This window comes from Tachysurus vachellii, chromosome 21, assembly GCF_030014155.1.
Source record: "Tachysurus vachellii isolate PV-2020 chromosome 21, HZAU_Pvac_v1, whole genome shotgun sequence".
Taxonomy (NCBI): domain Eukaryota; kingdom Metazoa; phylum Chordata; class Actinopteri; order Siluriformes; family Bagridae; genus Tachysurus; species Tachysurus vachellii.
The window spans coordinates 18,539,955-18,552,749 of NC_083480.1; the positions used below are offsets into that span (position 1 = coordinate 18,539,955).

At 43.3% G+C, this 12,795-nt stretch overlaps 1 pseudogene; it reads left to right on the forward strand.

The window, feature by feature from the left end:
* Positions 1-3,058: 3,058 nt before the first annotated feature.
* Positions 3,059-6,159, forward strand: LOC132863957 (uncharacterized; annotated as a pseudogene).
* Positions 6,160-12,795: the final 6,636 nt, after the last annotated feature.

The following is a 12,795-nucleotide window of genomic DNA, read 5'->3' on the forward strand; positions in this document are numbered from 1 at the left end:
CACTTAAAACCAGATCATATTCGTCATATCCACAATCAGGTAGCTCTTCCACAATTACTGCAGTTGCAATAGCCAGAGCTAAAGCTGAAGCAGCTAAGGCACGTTTAATATATGCAGATGAGGAAGTCTTTGATCCTTGCCCTAATGTTTTTCATGTGAAAGAGAGAAACAGTAATGATTGGAGAAATTGCAATGGAATGTGTTCTATGGAGCAACTGGTTTACAATCACAAAGGTGTTCAGTTTGGTCAAGAAGTGTTTAAGGCCCCATCCATTGATGATCTGGCGTTCCTTCACATTATGGAACAAGAATTAGAGAAAGATGAAAACCACAGCTGGGTAGCGCCACTGCCCTTTAAAGCTTCAAGGTGCAGACTCCCTAACAATAGATGTCAAGCTATGAAAAGGTTGTTAACCTTGAGACGAAATCTTGAAAGAAACCCAGAGAAGAAACGACACTTCTTTACTTTTATGGATAAAGTTTTTAGTAACAACCATGCTGAAGAAGCTCCCCCTCTCTTGGAAGGAGAGGAGTGCTGGTATTTGCCTCTCTATGACAAATACGACATCATTGAGTACCGCATGCGGGTCCATGTATTTGGCAACAGTCCATCTCCTGCTGTGGCCACCTATTGTCTCAGGCAGTCTGTTAAGAGTGGCGAGTCTGAGGTCAAGAACTTTGTAAACCGTGACTTCTATGTTGATGATGGCTTGAAGTCTCTGCCTACAGTCAAGGCAGCAGTAGACTTGCTAAAAAACACAAAGAGGACTTTAGCTGGTTCCAACTTACGGCTTCACAAGATAGCTTCAAACAGCAAAGAGGTTCTAAAGGCCTTCCCACCTCAGGATCATGCCAGTGATCTCAAAGATTTGGATCTTGGATCTGATATACTTCCTACACAGCAAAGTCTAGGATTGAATTGGAGCCTGAAATCTGACACCTTTACCTTTTGAAATAGCTACTGATGCAAGACCCTTTACTCGTCAAGGTGTCCTGTCCACCATTAATAGCATCTTTGATCCCCTTGGCTTTGTTGCTCCGGTTACAATCCAGGGCAAATTCATCATGAGAGAGCTTAATAACCAGAATGATGACTGGGACACTCCTCTTCCCAAAGAAATGCAGGAAAAATGGGACATGTGGAGACTTTCGCTTATGGATTTAAGCAAGCTCCAGATTCCAAGATGTTACACAAACATATCACCTTCTACAGCTACACGAAAGGAGTTGTTTGTCTTCTCTGATGCATCAACAAAAGCAATAGCTGCAGTGGCCTACCTCAGATTGACAGATTCATGTGGAATCAACCATGTCGGCTACATCATGGGTAAGGCAAAACTCAGCCCTGAACAAACAGTTCCCCGTCTTGAGTTGTGTGCTGCAGTTCTAGCAGTGGAACTGGCGGAGTTCATTACTTCAGAAATTGACATACCCTTAGATGACACAACTTACTTTACAGATAGTAAGGTAGTGTTAGGCTACATATATAATGAGACCCGACGCTTCTATGTATATGTCAGCAACCGTGTCCTCCGGATTCGCAAGTCTTCACATCCAAATCAATGGAAGTATGTTCACACAGCTGAAAACCCAGCAGACATTGCAACAAGGTCTGTCACTGCTGCTCATCTCCAAGACCAATTGGCTACATGGACCAAAGTTTCTGAAAAATGACCCCCGGACCCTACCTGAACAGAGCACATATAAGCTTGTGGATCCTTCTTTAGATGCAGAGGTACGTCCTCAAGTCTCCACGATGATGAACACGAATCTTGGAGCACAACGCTTCTCCAAATTTTCCACTTGGAAGTCTATCACTCATGCCATTGCACGTCTTCTTCATATATCTCGTCAGTTCCATAAAGGTTCTACAACAGAAACGTCAAGCTGCAAGGGCTGGCATTACTGTCCCAATGCTCCAACAGTTGAAGAACTCTTATGTGCGGAAAAAATCATCATCAAGGCAGTCAAACAGGAGACATATGCCCAAGAGTATAAGGACTTGGAAACGGGGAACAAGCATTCCAAAAAGAGCCTTCTTAGAGGTTTAGACCCGTTCATAGATGCAGACGGCCTGAGTAGGAGGACGATTAGCAGAAGCACAGATTGAGCTTGACATAAAAAAGCCCCTTATCATCCCTGGGAAACATCACATTGCAACACTTTTAGTTAAACATCATCATGAGAAGGTGCAACACCAGGGACGACATTACACAGAGGGTGCAGTGCGTGCTGCTGGTTATTGGATAATTGGTGGCAAGAGACGTGTTTGCAGTGTCATTCATGAATGTGTTACATGCCGAAGACTACGAAGAGAACCTCAGACTCAAAAAATGGCTGACCTTCCAGCAGATCGTGTGTCCACTGATCCTCCGCTTACGAATGTGGGATTAGACGTTTTTGGCCCATGGACTGTGGTGGCACGACGTACCAGAGGTGGTCATATACAGAGCAAAAGGTGGGCAGTAATATTTACCTGCATGAGTGTGAGAGCTGTGCACATTGAGCTAATTGAATCTTTAGATACATCTTGCTTCATTAATGCCTTGCACCGCTTTCTTGCCATTCGAGGGCCTGTGAAGCTCATTCGCTCAGATAGAGGAACAAATTTTGTAGGTGCTTGCAAGGAGCTTAACATTTCCTCTAATCTCAACAACACCTCTGTTAAAAAAATTCTTGTGGACTAAGGCTGTATCTGGCAGTTCAAACCGCCTCATGCGTCTCATATGGGTGGATCCTGGGAGAGGATGATTGGACTTGCGAAAAGGATACTAGATGCAATGTTCCGCCTTCTTTGGACACCCCCACTTTCGCTATTCACAACACAATATTACAATATCTCTATCTTGGGAAGTCATGACCTAATGGTTAGAGAGTCTGACTCCTAACCCTAAGGTTGTGGGTTCGAGTCTCGGGCCGGCAATACCACGACTGAGGTGCCCTTGAGCAAGGCACCGAGCCCCCCCAACTGCTCCCCGGGCGCCGCAGCATAAATGGCTGCCCACTGCTCCACTGCTGTGTGTGTGTGTGTGTGCACTTTGGATGGGTTAAATGCAGAGATCAAATTCTGAGTATGGGTCACCGTATGTCACATCAAGTCACTTATTTCACTTTCACTATATCTGTCTCTCGGTCTTTTCCAGCACTGTACTCAGACCACTCCATGAGGGACTGCAGCGTGAACCTGTCACTCATGAGCGATTTGGGAGACGAGCCGCTCAGCAGCACTCGCTATTCCTCCTTTTACAGGAAATCAGAGAGTAACAGACTCCGAAGGGACAGAGACCCTCACAAATCCTGGCTCTCTGATGTCTCTGGTTTAAACGCACGTGATAGCGACGTGTTTAACAGAGTAGAAGCAGTCGGTTCTCTTCCTCCGGTTCTCTCCAGTACCCGACTGTCAGGGACAGACTTAAAGAAGAGTCTGGAAGTGGCTCAGCCAGATCGGTTCCTCAACCCGAGCCGGAAAAGCATCACGTTCAGAGACTTCGATGAGTATTATCCGAACGTGAAGCACAGCGACGACGACTCCAGAGACTCGACGGTCGATTTCTCTCTGTATCCTGACTTCTTGCACTCGGACCGCGTAACTACCGTGTTGCAGAACCAGGGGATCGACGTGACGTCTCCAGACGAAGTGTTTGTCTTCTGCAGAGAACAAAATCTGACTGAGGATTTTGATAAGACTGTAGTGGGAGGGGCGGTCCTAAGGGGAGGAGGACGAGGATAATGAATCTCACGCTGCTGTCAGCAGTAACAGCGGGTCGAGTCGATACAGCAGCTGTGACAGCGAGCCGTACAAGACCACCATCGAAGCGCCATTACCTTCTGAAAACATCTCAGCAGATAAAGATGGGTGAACAAAAGGAAGTACAGTCTCAGATTGCGAGAAGAAGAAAGAACTTAATTTGCCGTCTCAAGCCTGTAACGATGAGATTACTGAGATTTCCTTCACTCCGAGTCCGTTCGTCACAGGCAGGACGTGCTCGAGACTCAGTCACTGCTCCCAGAGACACAGCGCCTCGTCTTTTTCTACCTCGTCTCTTTTCTAGCAGATGCTGCCCACACCCACACGAGTGCACCGAGATGTCGCTCAGTCGGACAAACCTTGTTTAAGACGTCCCTCTGAAGAAGACGGAGCAGCAGATCTCGATTCCTACTTGGCAAATCTGTGTTTTTCATCCCAACTGCCTGCAAGTCAAGCATCAACTTTGATCATCTCCGGAAGCATGGCAGATACCATCATTATTCCGAGGGGTGCCACCGACGAGAGCTTAGAACGTGGATCATCTTCATCATCATGCTGCCAAGAGGAGGATGTGTTCACAGAAGACAAGGAGTTTTTAACATCAGACCTTTCGACTTCAAGCACAAAAATACACAAAAACACAGATTCTCAAGATTCGTCCTCAGAGTCGAGTTCCAGCTTCAGTCAAATGCTCGAGGTTCCGTCCACCGGCTGCATGCCGAGATACAGCATGAGCCGAATCTGCAATCGTTCTCAAACTCAGTCGCTGGCAAACCTGTCCTACACCCCCGGAGGACGTCCTCTCATCACCGACACAGACGAACCGGTGGAGTATCTTTACACTGATGCTGAGGAGGGACACGAGCTGATCGAGACGCACGTCCCACCGACATCCAACACGTCTCTCAGCTCGTCTGTCAGCGAGGAGACCGTCATCTATGACTGGCGCTCGTTACAGACCGCAGCCAAAAGTCCGGAGAAGGGAAAAGAAAAGCGCTGCCCTAACGAAGTGATGGAGAGAACACATCTCAGAGACTGAAGGGTTAACAGACCGAGAGCTCAGACGCAAACTCGTGGAACTGGGAGAGGAATCTGGACCCATCAACAGAGACACACGCCATGTGTACATGCGGAAATCACAAACTCTGCAGAAGAAACATGTTCCTCTGAAGTCAGTGCAGGACGAACCAGTAACAATCACGGGTATGAGACACAACAACATACCCACACAAGCCCAGTAGGTAAAACCCACACAAGCCCAGTAGGTAAAGCCCACACAAGCCCAGCAGGTAAAGCCCACACAAGCCCAGCAGGTAAAGCCCACACAAGCCCAGCAGGTGAAGCCCAAAATCAAGTTTCCTTGATCTCAGTCCCAGGAAAAAAAAAGTTATTTTTTGGTTTATGATATAAAAAGGTAACATGGGGGATGTGGTAGCTCAGTGTTTGAGGTGTTGGACTGTTGAGGTCCACCAAACTGACACTGATGGGCCCTTGAGCGAGGCCCTTAACTCTCAGTTACTCAGTTGTATAAAATGAGAACAACATTAGTCGCCCTGGACAAGTGCGTCTGCCAAATGCTGCGAATGTGACATGAAGTTTACACCGGCACCATAAATAATCCTGTGTAACGTGTTTCTGTGTCCAGAGTGACGAAGAACCTACCAGGCGCTGACGCCTCATGAGTGTTTCCAGACTTTCATCAGCTCCATTTTCTACGTGAGTAAAGACAAACGCTCGCGACCCTACAGCCACCTGTACGAAGCTCTGGAGTACTTCAAAGGAGACAAGGTACGATCATCCAAGGTACGATACTGTAGAGAAGAACAGGAAGTTAAGTGCTAACATCAGGAACGGTTCATTATCTGATCTGGACAGAATCCTGAAGAACCTGCAAATTCAGGAGAGAACAAATCAGCTGACTGAAATTCTTGGCTAATCAGCTGTATTCTAACACCATGGCGTTTTGTTTCGTGGTGTTTAACAGAAACTCAGCTCGAAGGTCATCTCGCTGCACTGCTTCCAGAACGTCATTCCTGTGGAGGCGTACATGCGAGAGGCCTGCATGGTGGACGCCATCGGTACAAACACTGTGGTCATGTGATCAGTGATATTAAACAGACTGTAACATCAGGATCTCTCTCTCTCTCCCCCTCACTCTTTCTTTCTTTTTCTCTCTCTGTCTCCCTTTCTTTCTTTCTCTCTTTCTCTCTCGCTGAACTGCGGTGCAAATGTTTTTTTCCCCTCAGGTCTGAAGATGCTGACCAATCAGAAGCGAGGGGATTATTATGGGATGGTCTCCACCTGGCCTGCGAAGCGTCAGCGTGAGCTTGGGGTTCACCTGCTGTACAGAGCCATGCAGATCTTCCTGGCTGAGGGAGAGACAGCTCCGACCGGCCGACATCAGGCGATGAAGTCACATGCTGTCTGAACCACACTGAGCATTAGAGTGCACTTTCGGTTCATTCAAGCAGTTAGGTTCAAAATAACGAGTGCACTACAGAGATTGTCATCATCAGTCACCAAACACTGTACCTGCTATGGTACTAGTGACCTGCTCGCTATTCCCTAGGGTACATTATGTAGGCATTTACCCCAGGCAGTGCAGCATGGGATATCCTCCTGGGATAGTGGGTAGTTCCTAAAGTGAACAGTCACATGGGAAAAGAACACTGAAAGCTCATAAATGTGCTTTAATATTGTTTATAAAGATCAAACTGTTCATTATTACTCACATCCGATTTGAAGAAATGTCTTAAATCTGTGCTGCTGGGATTTTTAAATTACTGGTAAAATATTAATGTTTATGGAGTGTAAATGATAACGATGTGATGAATGATGAATCTTATAACTGTAAAAAAACTGCAACCTGCTGTACGAAGAGACACACACTTGTATTAAAAAACTCAAAATTCATTATGTTAAGTTAAAGGTTAGAACGATCGTTGTGGAAAAACACTTTAATAATGACTATGCTTTAAACACACACACACACAGCTGTAGTGATTTAGTTAATCCTGCAGTGATTTCGATATTCATTCATCAGATTTTGGAACAGTGTTAGGGAGGAACTGCTGCTCTTGCATCTTTTTTTTTTATTTAAAACTTATAATTACATTAAAATAACTCTTCACGGATAAACGTGAAACAGCATGATGAACTTCGTCTGGATAAAGTTCTGGATCGTCGTGGCTCAGCGTCACTCGAGGTGGACTTTGTAAACGTTGTATGATGTGTGAGTTAGTATTCATTTTTTTCAACTCTTATAAAACATGTCACCTAGTTGTGTGTCTGTGTGTAGTAGGATGTGCCATTTAAATATGTCTGTTGAATATTCATGTGAATGAATTCAGTTTTTTTTTAATGTGTAATGTGAAACAAAAGCGAGGAATCTTAACATTTACAGAAAACATTTCATTTCACTTCACTCACCAGGAGCTCACAGTTACACCGATGTCTTATTGTGAAATCAACAGTACTTTTACTCTTCTGTATTAAAATACAAGGATTTGGGGTTTTGTTTGTGTCGGTGTTTTATGTCGTTTCGTGTTGGTGATTTCGTTCATCTTTTTTGACTTTTTAAACCCTGACAGCAGTCTTTAATCACTAGGAAATAATAATAAAATCTTAGTCATGAGCTACATGAGAGCAGTAATGTGAGCTCAGGACCAGACCACCTTCACTGCACCTCACATCCACCGTGTCTCCCACTCGTGTTTCTACATAATGACATCAGTATACAACATTCCTGTGGGTTTTCTTGGCTCATTAATACTCATCACATATTAATCATTCTTAAGACATAAATATTACTTATTGTTTCAATAACCAGTACACAGAAACTCTCACACTTTAACTTCCATTTAGAGGGATGTACTGTTACTAGTAGCTCGACAGTGAAAGACCTGGGTGTTTATTAGACAGTAACTTGTCTTTAAAATCATATCACCATATTACAAACACAGCCTTCTTCCATTTTAGAAATATTGCCAAGCTGAGAAACATCCTGTCTGTATCTGATGCTGAGAAGCTAGTTCACGCTTTCATGACCTCTAGACTGGACTATTGTAATGCATTACTAGGTGGTTGTCCTGCATCTTTAATAAATAGGCTACAGTTAGTCCAAAATGCAGCTGCCAGAGTTCTCACTAGGACAAGAAAGTATGACCATATAACCCCAATTTTATCATCTCTACACTGGCTACGTGTTAAGTTTAGAATCGATTACAAACTGCTGCTACTTACGTACAAGGCTCTTAATGGTTTAGCTCCCATGTATCTAACTAGTCTTCTAACACATTACAGTCCTTCACACTCTTTTCTCACTTCTCTAGTTCCCAGAATATCTGTCTACTAAAGGTGGTAGAGCGTTTTCTTATTTAGCTCCCAAACTCTGTAATAGTCTTCCTGATAGTGTTTGGGGCTCAGACACACTTTGTTTCCAGTTTAAATGTAGATTAAAAGCTCATCTCTTTAGTCAGACGTACACATAATACATCCCATAATATTGTGCTCTAATACATCAGACCAAATGCACATTATCATCTAGTGCTTGTTAATATTATGAATATTATGATTTTCTCTCTTTCTACCATCTCGAGGCATCCAGACATTGTAATAGCTCTGATTGTCTTCCGTGTGATAAAGATTTTGGAGCTCCACTGAGACGAGGGCGACTCTGTGAGGATCCTGAGGCATCTAGAGATCTACCAGCTCCAGTTAGACTCTGTGATACTAAAGAGGAGATGTGAACTCCATGTGGTCTTTGAGGACAACAACCTCCTCATCAATACAACATTTATCAGACTGTATATTTATAATCACACCCCCAGTGTCACCCATATGAGGATGAGGTTCCCCTTTGAGTCTGGTTCCTCTCAAGGTTTCTTCTTTTACTATTTAAGGGAGTTTTTCCTCCCCATAGTCACCTGAGTCACCTCAGACTTGCTCACTGGGGATAAATACATTTATATACAAGTCTAATATTAATCTTGAATTTTGTATTATATTAATCTTTATATTAATCTTTATATTAACCTTTTGTTATGTTTATTTCTGTAAAGCTGCTTTGAGACGATGTCAACTGTAAAAAGTGCTATACAAATAAAACTGAATTAAACTGAATTGAATTGAAGATACACAGCATGAAAGTGCTCATTAAAATCCTGCAGGAACTGTGTGATGTGATCATGTAAACATGGAGCAGGATCTCGAAGAAATGTTTCCAACATCTTGTTGACTCCATGCCACAAACTAAGACTGAGATAACCTAATAACGTGTTCAGTGAGTGTGTATGCCATCTCTGGGTAAAAGTATTCATTAAACATGATATTAATCATTCCATTTCACTTTCAGCCTCAGCTCCGACTGCTTCTGCCTCAGCTTCCACTTTAGGTTCAGCCTCAACTTCCAGCTTCAGCCATGGACAATGTTTTCCTGTTCCTGAATCTGCCCAACGATCCTACGTACTGTCAACAGTCCACTTACATACTATATAAAAGTAAAAAAAGCACTGTGTGATAAATATTTATTTGCTAACTCGTTGCAATTTATTGAATTTTTCCGAGTCATTTTTTATGTTTTGTTGGAATTGTTTTTTCTCTTGATTAAAATAGTTCCTTAAATACAAATGTAGATAAAGAAATTTAATTTATAATTGTAATTGTTTTGAGTAAAAATGCAGTATGTAGCTGGAACTTCAATGATTGTTCAAGTATGGCTCTTTTGCGCAGCAAAGGACAGCCCAGAAATTCTAGCCTATGCATTGCTGGACACACAGAGCAGTAATACATTCATCAATCAGGACATCTGCGATAAATTGCAAGTAAACACAGAACCTGTGAAACTAAAACTGTCCACAATGACTGATAGAGCTATGATAGAGAATTGTCAGAGAGCAGATGGACTAAGAGTGAGAGGTTATAGTTTGCAAGAGTACATTGAGTTGCCTCCAGTTTACACTCGAGATTACATTCCCTTGGATCGAGATAGCATTCCTACTTGCAAAAAAGCTCAGAAATGGATTCACCTGCTCAGTGTTGCAGACAAGATGCCAGATTTATTGGATTGTCCTGTAGGGCTTCTAATTGGCTATGATTGTCCAAGAGCTCTAAAGCCAACTCAAGTGATATCAGGGAAGGATAACGAACCCTACGCAGTCAAAACGGACTTAGGCTCTAGAAATGTAACAGGGTTCTGTCATCGCATATCAGTGAAGGAACTCCCAGCTATTACACCTGCCTCTATAATTAGGACGTTAGAAGCAGACTTTCGGGATACAGATTCAAAAGAAAGGACAATATTTCAGGAGGACATTCAATTTCTTCAAAAGTTGGATGAAAGGGTCCAACACAACAGAGAAGGACATGTGGAAATGCCCTTACCTTTCAGAAAGCGTCCACAGTTGCCGAACAATAAGCAGCTTGCCGTGGTTCGTTTGAAATATTTGAAAAAGAAGAAAATGGAGAGAAGTCCTAAGTACAGAGAGGACTATGTGAGCTTTATGGACGTTGTCTTTAGAGATGGAGATGCTGAAGAAGCAACTGTCATGCCAAAAGCAGACAGTACATGGTACATTCCGCACCACGGGGTGTACCATCCCAGAAAGCCAGAAAAAATAAGAGTGGTATTTGACTGCTCAGCTAAATTTGAAGGCACGTCTCTAAATGACCACTTACTCACAGGGCCAGACTTAACAAATGCTCTGACTAGAGTGCTCTGTAGATTTCATGAGCATCAGATTGCTATTGTTTGCAATGTGGAGAAGATGTTCCATCACTTTCATGTCAGTCCAGAAGATCGTGATTTCCTGAGATTCCTATGGTGGGAAGAAGGGAACACCAAAAAGGAACCCAAGGAATATCGCATGCGAGTGCACATTTTTGGAGCGGGATCCTCTCCAGGGTATGCCAACTATGGCATGAAATATCTTGCCAGCAAATATGAAAAGAACTACCCACTGGCAGCGAGCTTCATTCGCAAAAACTTCTATGTGGATGATGGTCTTGTCAGTGTTGATTCCAATGAGAAGGCCATCAAGTCGATTAGAGAGGCAAAAGAAGTTTTGGCTAAAGGAAACTTGCATTTGCACAAGTTTATGTCCAATAGCAGAGAAGTTTTAAGTGCAATACCAGAGAGAGAACATGCCAGTGCAGTGAAGGATGTTGATCTGAACTACAATGAGCTTCCAATGCAGAGTGTACTGGGAGTGAAGTGGAACATAGAGACTGATACATTCTCATTTAAAGTTGTCCTTACTGAAAAGGCTGCCACTCGAAGGGGAATTCTATCAGTGGTGGCAAGTGTGTACGACCCTTTAGGTTTTCTTGCTCCCTACATCTTTATTGGAAAAAGAGTGCTCCAAGAGGTGTGCAAACGAGGGGTAGGATGGGATGAACCTCTTCCCTCTGATCTGAAGCCAAAGTGGGATACATGGCTCCATGACTTGGAAAATCTTCAAAGGATTCAAATACCAAGATGCTTCATTCCTGAAAATATGGGCAGAATCCAGAAAATTGAGCTGCATCATTTTTCAGATGCCAGCAGTGAGGGTTCTGGGCAGTGTTCATATATCAGGACTGTTGCTGAGGAACAAGTGCATTGTGCGCTGGTCATGGGAAAGGCCAAAGTAGCCCCTACGAAGGTTTTCAGCATACCACGCCTTGAGCTGACTGCAGCCACAGTTTCAGCGGCAGTAAGTCATCTTCTTAGAGAAGAGCTAGATCTGGAGATAAATGAGGAGTTTTTCTGGACTGATTCCCAGATAGTATTAGGGTATATCAAGAACGAACCCAGGCGCTTTCATGTCTTTGTAGCTAATCGTGTCCAGAAAATAAGAGACTCTACAGATCCAAAGCAGTGGTTCTATGTGGAAACAAGTCAAAATCCAGCAGATTGCACATCTAGAGGTTCCAAGGTGGCAGACCTAATTGACTCAAGTTGGTTGAAAGGCCCTATGTTTCTATGGGAAAAAGAAATTGTTACTCATAAAAATTCCCCAAAGCTTCTTGTAGGTGACCCTGAGGTAAAGGTCCTGAAAACAGATGCTTGTGTAAGAAACAACTTTCTTGAAAGACATGCAAGGTTCTCAGATTGGAATACACCACTCAATGCAATAGCTATGATCAAATGACTTGTGAAAAGAAACAGATCAGGGTTCATTAGTGTAGAGGAGAGAGAGAAAGCAGCTCTTCTGCTCATCAAGGCAGCACAAGAGGAAGCATTTGAAGAAGAACTGAAATGTCTCAGTGAAAACCCTGCTAAGCTTCCAAAGAATAACAGGTTATACCAACTTGATCCTATACTCCAGAATGAACTTCTCAGGGTTGGAGGGTGGTTAAGAAAGTCTAACGCAGCATTGGAGTTAAAACATCCAATAATTCTTCCAAAGAAAGGCATCGTCACACAGCTAATACTTGACCATTGCCATAAGAAAATTCAACATCAAGGTCGAGGTCAAACCTTAAATGAGCTCAAATCCTGTGGACATTGGATAATGAGTGCAAGCAATGTAGTAGCCAAGTACATCAAAAAGTGTGTTACATGCAGAAAGTTGCGCAGACCAGTTGAAGAACAGCGTATGGCTGACCTTCCAGCTGACAGAACCATCACCCCCATTCTCGTATTCTGGTATCGACTGTTTTGGCCCCTTCTACACGAAACAAGGTCGGAAGGAATTTAAAAGGTATGGTCTGTTTTTTACGTGCTTGAGCTCCAGGGCCGTACATTTAGAAATGTTGGAAGATCTCACTACTGATGCACTTTTGAATGCTTTAAGATGTTTCTTAGCAATCAGAGGAGCTGTGCGACAGATCAGATCCGACCAAGGTACAAATTTCGTGGGGGCAAGGAATGAACTGGAGAAAGGTTTGAAGGATCTAGAACAAGAGAGGATCTCTACCTATTTGGCAAGCAAACAGTGTGATTTCCTTATGAATGTTCCTGAAGCAAGCCACATGGGAGGCGTGTGGGAACGCCAGATAAGAACAGTAAGGAGTGTGATGAATGCTGTTTTGGCACAAGCTAAAGGAAGACTGGATGACACCTCATT